The sequence below is a fragment of the Phacochoerus africanus genome, chromosome 10 (genome assembly GCF_016906955.1).
Source record: "Phacochoerus africanus isolate WHEZ1 chromosome 10, ROS_Pafr_v1, whole genome shotgun sequence".
NCBI lineage: Eukaryota > Metazoa > Chordata > Mammalia > Artiodactyla > Suidae > Phacochoerus > Phacochoerus africanus.
Genome location: NC_062553.1, coordinates 6,023,250 through 6,029,808, shown reverse-complemented (window position 1 = coordinate 6,029,808; position 6,559 = coordinate 6,023,250).

Genomic DNA, 6,559 nt, shown 5'->3' with positions numbered 1-6,559 from the left:
GAACACGTGACCTGGCTGCCCCTCTCCTCCCCAGCCCATGGCAGGCACCACTAGTAGGAAACAGCATTTCTTTCCCTTCCCAAGAGCAGGGTAAGGCCTCAAAATCCCAAAGAATACCCGAAAGCCACCTCTAACTGACTAGAGTGGGTAGGTCAGATAAAATCCATTTGCTTCGTTAGCCTGAGGGCTTAGGAGACGCCAGACGACAATGCAGAAGATGCCACTGGGGACAGCATTATGTCATTAAGAGTCTGGACGTCATTCCCTAAGAGACTCAGCACAGGCCTCATCTAGATGTATTGGAAATCACAAAAGAAAATATGCGAATGCATGTGTATTAAATGGACCCCATAAGGGAACCCCTCCGCCAACCTTAGAAAAATCCAGGCATTTCAAGGTTGTACTGGTGGGTGGATCCCCCCTCGCAGAGGGTCACCCAGGCTCTGGGCCTCCCCTTGAGCATCTCCTCTGCCACGGCCACAATGCATGAGGAACCTGCCGGCCCTCAAGAAAACATCAGCCTTTCAAGACTGGCAGCAGAGAGCAGAACGGGCTAAGGGGGAAGGGCGGCCACCTCGTGAATCCAGCCTGAGGCTGGATGAAGCGGGAAGAGCAGTGTCAGCAGCTGACACAGAGCTGGCAGAGCCCTCAACACACCGGACCTGCCACAACAACCGAACCCGGTCTCCTTCCAGACCCAGTATTCACAACTTCCTCTAACAGTAGGGCACTAATAAGCACTTTGGGGGACATCAGGACATACAGATGAAAGGTAGAATTCCCTGGTGGCACAGCAGGTCAGGATCCAGCGTTGTCACTGCTGTGGTTGCTGCTGTGATCGATACACGTTCAATCCCTGGGCCGGGAACTTCCACTTGCCATGGACACAGCCAAAAAATATATGTGGCTGGAGTTCCCATCATGGTGCAGTGGTTAACGAACCCAACTAGGAACCATGAGGTTGCAGGTATGATCCCTGGCTTTGCTCACTGGGTTAAGGATCCATCATTGCCATGAGCTGTGGTGTAGGTTGCAGATGCAGCTCAGATCCCGTGTTGCTGTGGCTTTAGCGTAGGCCAGCGGCTATGGCTCCGATTAGACCCCTAGCCTGGGAACCTCCATATGCCATGGGATCAGCCCTAGAAAAGACCCCCCCCCCAAAAAAAATATATATATATATGGCCAAAGGAAACAAAATATAACCAAGTGCCATAAAAGTTCATGCCAACTCTCACAGCATCTAAACTAGAATCGAGTGGAGACAAGGGCCAAGGGGCTTAAGAAATATTTTTTGCAGGGCACCTTACAATTAAGAAAATTCTATTACCCCCAACCTTTGGCTAAAACTGAGACCAGAGATTGCTGTTTTAGTGTTAGCTGTAAAACTTTGCTCTGTTCAGGATTAAATTGGTTGGATCAGGGCTCTCCTATAAGGTTACCATTCGTAGCCTGATGTAAACTCGATGCCGAATCCCCAGAGTAAGGCTGTCAGACACTCCCCAGTAGGACCGTGTCTCTACCTACCTTTGATCTGCAGTGGAGAAATCTAATATATGGACGACCTGGAGCCTCCCACAGAAGTCGGCCTGAGGTCACCAGGAAGGCACAGCCGCTAAGGTCATGTTTCAGCCGCTCACAATACCTGCTCTGTGGCCAAACGAGGGCCTGATCTTGCTAGTCACGCCTGACCTTTCAACTTTGACAAACATATGTATTTACTCAGCAATTACAATTTAAGCTACTAAGGGGCAGGTTAATCACTTATATCAAAGGGAATAAATTAAAGCCTCCCTGGATCTCAGAACAAAGCTAAACTAGCCTTTGCACTCAAAACAAAGAGACTTTTCTTTTCACCAGTGGCTACAGCTGTTTCTCAGAAATCCTCATTGTTTGTAACCAAGACAGAGCGTTAGAAGGAAGGTTCAGCCCCAAATGGAAGAAGTGAAAAAAAATCTAAAACCGAGGAGTTCCCATCAAACTAGTGATTGAGGAACCCGGCTAGTATCCAGGATAATGTGGGTTCGATCCCTGGCCTCACTCAGTGGGGTAAGGATCCAGCATTGCCATGAGCTGTGGTGTAGGTTGGAAGCTTGTGGCCCTAAAAAGATAAAAAACAAACAAACAAAACACACACACAAAACAAACAAAAAAATGAAACTAAAATCTAGAAGGACAGTGGTAGTGTGTCTAAGGAGATGTCATTTAAAATGTCATACACGTGGAGTTCCCGTCGTGGCACAGTGGTTAACAAATCCGACTAGGAACCATGAGGTTGCGGGTTTGGTCCCTGCCCTTGCTCAGTGGGTTAAGGATCCGGCGTTGCCGTGAGCCGTGGTGTAGGTTGCAGACGCGGCTCGGATCCCGTGTTGCTGTGGCTCTGGTGTAGGTGGCAGCTGCAGCTCCGATTGGACCCCTAGCCTGGGAACCTCCATATGCTGCGGGAGCGGCCCTGGAAAAGGCAAGACAAAAATAAACAAATAAAAATAAAATAAAATATCATACACGATAGCATGCATGTGCCAGTCCCAATCCCGTGTTTGAAGCTGAGGGCAACTGCTACGCTGACTTATTGTAGTAACATCATTGGGGGCCGGCACCTGTGAAAACTTGGCGCCGTCACCTTCCAGTTGTCACTCTAGTGGTAACCGGGGGGTTATACTTGACAGCTCTGACTTCAACGGCTGTTCTGAGGAGGCGCTAGATACAGAGGTAGAAAGTTGAGAAAAACTCACTTTCAGGGCACTCGGTGGCAAAATAAGCTCCTACCCCCCCACGCCCCGAGGGTGGCGGTGTAAAAGGGCTCAGGCACCCTAAGAAAGCCGAAATCTACCTGAGGGCCCAGCAATTCCACGCCCAGGCACGCGCTCAGCAGAAATGAGAACGTGTGTATTGGGAGATGGGTAGGTTTCCATTTCATTAGAAATCCAGCCCTCCCGGACAAAGCCAAACGCCTCAGCGAGGGTAGGATGGCTAAATACTGTATAGCAATAAAGACAGCATATGCTCCTGTCATGAAGCAGCACGGATGAATCTCATGGACTCTTTCTATTTATTTATTTATCTATTTATTTATTTATTTTTGTCTTTTTTTTAGGGCCGCACCCACGGCATATGGAGGTTCTCAGGCTAGGGGTCTAATCAGAGCTGTAGCCGCGGGCCTACACCACAGCCACAGCAACGCAGGATCTGAGCCATGTCTGCAACCTACACCACAGCTCATGGCAACGCCAGATCCTTAACCCACTGAGCAAGGCCAGGGATGGAACCTCATGGTTCCTAGTCAGATTCATTAACCACCGAGCCACAATGGGAACGCCTCATGGACTCTTAAGTGAAAGAAGCCAGACACGCAAGGGTACAAGCCCTCTGAATCCGTTTACATTAAATTCAGAGCCAGGCTAGGAGTTCCCTGGTGGCTTAGAGGGTTAAGGACCTGGTGTTGTCACTGCTGTGGTATGTGGTTTTAATCCCTGGCCTGGGAACTTCCATATGCCTTAGATGTGGGGAGGGGGGAAAGCCAGGTTAAACCAATCCATGCTGACAGAGGTAAGGGTGTGGTTACTCTTAGACTAAATAGTCTATTTGATTTGGGTAGTAACGGCATTAGTGTGTACGCTCTGTGAATTTTTTTGAGCTGTCTTTAGGCCTTGGTATGTTTCAATATGTATATGCTTCAAGAGAAAGTTTTAATCAAAAAATATGTATATTGGCAGTTTTATGACTGTATCATGAAAAATGGCTCACATTAACTGTACACTGGAATATCACTTCAGAATTAAAGTGGATTTCTTCATTAAAACATGCTGCTCTCTTGCGCAGTTTGGCCACTGTGGTTCTCTTTGCCATAGTCCAGTCGCTTGGAAAGCCATGTGCTGGGAAAAGCAGGGCGCTTGGAGGACAGGCCTCTCCCTGGGGTCAGTGCTTCAGATGATCCACAGTAGACACTGCAGTCTGGGCAGACTTCAAGCACGAAGAGGAAATATTTTCAGATACCATGTGCCAGACACTTAGGGCGCAATTTTTTTTTTCTTTTTTTTTTTTTTAGGGCCACACCTGCATCACATGGAGGTTCCCAGGCTAGGGGTCGAATCAGAGCTACAGCTGCCCGCCTACACCACAGCCACAGCAACGCCAGACCCAAGCCGCATCTGCAACCTGCACCACAGCTCACGGCAACACCAGATCCTTAACCCACTGGGCGAGGCCAGGGGTCGAACCTGTGTTCTCATGGATACAAATCTGATTCGTTTCTGCTCCACCATGATGGGAACTCCTGTTTCTTCTATTTTTTTTTTTTCCTCAACTCCTAGAAATCGATTTTAGAAGAGAGAGCTAATTACAGGACACTTTGATATTTTCAAAGTAAATTGTTTTAATAGGACCTGGTCAGTTCATATTTTAACTTTAAAAGAAAAATGACATGTTTAGAAAGATAATATGAGGATCTTTCAAGGATAGTCATAAAAACCTGCAGACCTGTAACAATGCTATTCATCTTCTTTTTTGTGTGTCTTTTTGCCATTTCCTGGGCCACTCCTGTGGCATATGGAGGTTCCCAGGCCAGGGGTCTAATTATAGCCTACACCAGAGCCACAGCAACGAGGGATCCAAGCGGAGTCTGCGACCTACACCACAGCTCATGGCAACACTGGATCCTTAACCCACTGAGCGAGGCCAGGGATTGAACCGCAACCTCATGGTTCCTAGTCGGATTCGTTAACCCCTGAGCCACGACAGGAACTCCTAATCTTCTTTTTGAAATAACTCGTTTATTTCTACTTGCATAAAGTTCCAAATGTAGTTTTAAAAAAGGCAGACCTGGAGTTCCCGTCGTGGCGCAGTGGTTAACGAATCCGACTAGGAACCATGAGGTTGCGGGTTCGGTCCCTGCCCTTGCTCAGTGGGTTAACGATCCGGCGTTGCCGTGAGCTGTGGTGTAGGTCACAGACGTGGCTCGGATCCCGCGTTGCTGTGGCTCTGGCGTAGGCCGGTGGCTATAGCTCCGATTCAACCCCTAGCCTGGGAACCTCCATGTGCCGTGGGAGCGGCCCAAGAAATGGCAACAACAACAACAACAACAACAACAACAAAAAAAGGCAGACCTTAGTACCCTCTACCACTTCCACCACCTCATCATTATTAGAATTCAGAGGCTACTAAGTTTTATTTTAATTTTGGCTTCTACAGGTGAATTAAGCGTAAGTTTAGCCCAAGTTCTAAAATAGTTTTTTTTTTTTTTTTCTTTTCACCGCAGCACCTGCAGCATAAGGAAGTTCTTGGGCTAGGGGCCAAATCAGAGCTACGGCTGGGGGTTTACGCCACAGCCACAGCAGATCTGAGCTGCATCTGTGACCTATGCTGCAGCTTGTATCAACACCGGCTACTTAACCCGCTGAGGCCTGGGATCGAACCCACAGCCTCACAGAGACAATGTCTGGTTTTAACAATGCTATTAATCTTGATTTTTACTAGCTTATTCTTATAACTCCCCTGTGAGGTGGCTTTAAACACACAGAACTAGGAACAGGGTCCTTGAAAGCCTCTTAGAGAGGTCATCTTACTTCACACCAGGTAACAAGCCACTTGTAGCTGCCTGAAGCAAAATTAACCTGGGGAAGCTGGAGGGGATTAGCAATTTTTAAACTTTCTCCACCTAAATGCCCCCTGCCATCAGATGCATGAATTCAGCCTGAGACTGGAAGTAGCAGCTGATCACAAGCAGGGGCAGCCCGGGGTTCACTCCTGCTTGGCCTCTGTTCCACTGTCCTGAGCCTCAGTTTCGTTGTCAGACTGCAAAATGTGCCCCAGCCTGCAAGTCACACACCTTAATCTTTTAGCAGGCAGAATACAGCCCCTTTTCTCCCAAATGCTATCTGTAAGCAGCATCACAGAAAATGGCCAGTGATCTAGTTGACAAACACCAGGAATGCCAGAAGGAAGGTATATTAAACAACACACACACACACACAAAAACAACCCCCAAGTCAAAAAACCCGTGTGTCAAAAATCACCCCTGGCAGGTTTGGGGATAGGCAGAACATGGCAGAATTCAATCTCACACTCAACTTAAAGACAAATGAAGCTACAAAGCTTGACACAAATATCATCAGATTGGGTCCAAAGGCCCTGGAGCTCCAATATCAAAGCTCCAATATTGTGCTTGAGTCCCAGTCAGGCAGGCAACTGCCAGAACCAAAGGGTGGGCCCTATGCTGGCCTTGGGAAGATCTGTGGGCCGTGCTTTGCAGCCAGAGCCACAGGCACCAGGAGCCATCCGGCCCCCAAGTGCAGTTTCCAGTGAAGAGACTCAACCATGACCCTGACCCTCAGACTCACCATTTGCTGCCCTGGCTTCGTCCTCTAGATCTCAAGGGAGCTGAGAGGTCACCTCCTCTAGCCCCAGTGTTCTGCTGGCATTCCTGAACAGCCAACCCATTTCTGCCCTGGGCTGCCGGCAACTTCCCACACTCAAGGGTCTTGGGTGATGGCTGACCAGAAAGGCAGAAGCAGGGACCTACTACGGTCAAAGCATGTTTTAATTTTGTCACGTTTGCCAAACT